Source organism: Alosa pseudoharengus, unplaced genomic scaffold, assembly GCF_046254945.1.
Source record: "Alosa pseudoharengus isolate Yale_2024_CS ecotype anadromous, Long Island Sound unplaced genomic scaffold, YU_APseudo_1.1 YU_APseudo_1.1_scf_19, whole genome shotgun sequence".
Taxonomy (NCBI): domain Eukaryota; kingdom Metazoa; phylum Chordata; class Actinopteri; order Clupeiformes; family Clupeidae; genus Alosa; species Alosa pseudoharengus.
Genome location: NW_027468657.1, coordinates 1040001 through 1042500, shown reverse-complemented (window position 1 = coordinate 1042500; position 2500 = coordinate 1040001). Strand labels below are relative to the sequence as shown.

General features: G+C 43.2%; 1 protein-coding gene across 1 annotated transcript in view; it reads left to right on the top strand.

Annotated features, from left to right (window-relative positions):
* The window catches only part of sbf2 (SET binding factor 2), a 109909-nt gene that overhangs the window by 90452 nt on the left and 16957 nt on the right, over nt 1–2500 (top strand). The window lies entirely within an intron of this gene.

The following is a 2500-nucleotide window of genomic DNA, read 5'->3' as shown; positions in this document are numbered from 1 at the left end:
TACTCAATGAAGCTATAGTAGGCTAATGTTAATTGGCAGAAAGATTGAACATGGTTTGCTACATCTATACGACAGTAAACTTCAGCTAGCTAGCGGCAGTTACAACTAGTTAAGCAAGGAGATGGTTAACGTTATGTTTGTATTAGGGCTGTCAGCCATAACATGTTAATCGCGATGCAAGGACCAAGCATACACATTCATTTTTTATAACCCGATTGACGCGTCAAAAAACACACCCTTTCTTCTCAGTTACATTGCTCCGGAACTGTTCATCGCAGCGAGATGAAACCTTTATTGCCTGACATAGCAGAAGTGGGGCTTTCCAACGAGACTATGCACTTGTCTGTACGAAAAAGTATGAAAATAAAAAAGAAATCATGAAATTAAATCTATACTTCTCTGCATTCACCTGCACACCCATTACTCTCGTTTGAATTACTCGCATAGATATGACAAGCATATCAGATGGAAGAGGAGACACAGGGCTATCCATTGGTACCATGGATATCGATCCTTCTGGCTTATAAAACCAGAGGATGTCATGTACACAAACCAACGCTGCACACCCATTACTCTCGTTTGAATTACTCGCGGACCCGTGATCGCATAGATATGCTATGCCACGCATGTCAGATGAAAGAGGAGACTCAGAGCTATCATTTGATACCAAGTACATCCTTCTGGGTTATAAAACAGACGAAGTGACAGCAAAATAATAACTTCATATAGCTGGACTTACCCCACGTTTTTGTCTGTTTTTGTGGCAAAGCATGTTTATAATCCAACGCTATTGTGTGTTTCTCTATGGCAAAGCATGTTCATAATCCGGTTTTGAGATCCTAGCAAATTCCTGCATGGCATCCAATTCAAGGCTCACATTGCATCCCAATTTGTTCAACAAAGAAACACCTTTTTTGCTTTTGGTTTGTTCATGGCAATGCAGTAAAAAGTTGTTGTAGAGAATTATTATGAGTGCATACACCATAGGCACACACAGGCTAACACGCGAACTCGGGTCAACTCAGGTCAGATCAGTTCATGTCACAGATATGGAGTGCAGAAAGGTGACGAAAAAATGGCATTTATTTCTGTAAGGCGCACACCACATATTTCTGTAAATTGCTCAGCCCCAGAGAATCCCTCCACCATGGCAATGATATTGCCAGATTCAGGACAGGCTGCTCTACACACATGTAAGGCAAGTCGAGCTGCCAGCTTGCAGTGGTGAGATACATGTCAAAATATAAGAATTTTTATAATACGCTTTTTGTATTTTTATTATTTAACATAATAACCTAATGGTGATATAACATAATGGTGATAACACTTGCCGGTAGGGCCCCCTTGGAAATTTTACTTAGGGCCCCCACAGACTCTAGAATCGCCTCTGCACACACACACAGGTCAGAACACACACACACACACACACAGGTCAGAACACACACAGACACACACAGGTCAGAACACACACACACACTAGAGGCCTGCGCGGGACAGATTTTCCAGTCCCGCGCCCGCCCGCTCCCGCAGTGTTCAGTCCCGCTCCCGCCCGCTCCCGCAAAGAATTATGATTTTCAGTCCCGCTCCCGCCCGCAACTGTAATACATTGTCCCGCTCCCGCCCGCAATTCCCGCATGATTCCGACGTTCACCTACTGCTCAAGACAGTTATTCACATTGGTTTGAGGAATTAAACACTGATTTCCTTCTGCGTCATACACGAGTGAGAATGACTTCCAAATATCTGATTTCAAAACTTTCGATTTTTTCACGGTGAATGTACCTCTCTTTAGACCAGCACTTATTTCTGAAGCATTGTGTGTTGTTTCGCTAGAGGAGCTCTGCTCTTCTTCCATGATCAGAGAGCAGAACGGAAGAGCCAGAATACGGAAGAGCAGAACGGAATCGGAAATGTGTGCGAGATTACACATCTGCAAATCTACATTCAAAAATGTTTATTAATAGATAGGCTACCAAATATAATATCCAGCACATTGTGTTATATATATGATATACATTGACCAATAGGTAATTTATGATTTTATTTTACATTTTAAAACACTTTTTTAATTCGCGGGACTGCCGCTTATCACTGCTCCCGCCCGCACCCGCGCTGTGCGCTCTCCCTCCCGCCCGCTCCCGCAAGGAGCTTTCAATATTTGTCCCGCGTCGCACTGCTTTGCGTTGGGTCCCGCGAGTCCCGCGGGACTCCCGCGGGAGTGCAGGGCTCTAACACACACACACACACACACACACACACAGGTCAGAACACACACACACAGAACAGAGGAGGTCAGAACACACACACACACACACACACAAATTCATACTTATGCAAACACATGCACTTACACACATACATGCACACACACATATGTGGGTCATTCTAGAATTTGGAGTACATTTTTTGCGTCTCCAAGATAAACATAAATAAATAATGCAAATTATGAAAACATTTCACCAATAGCAGTGCTTGATATATATTTTAGACCCAATTCATC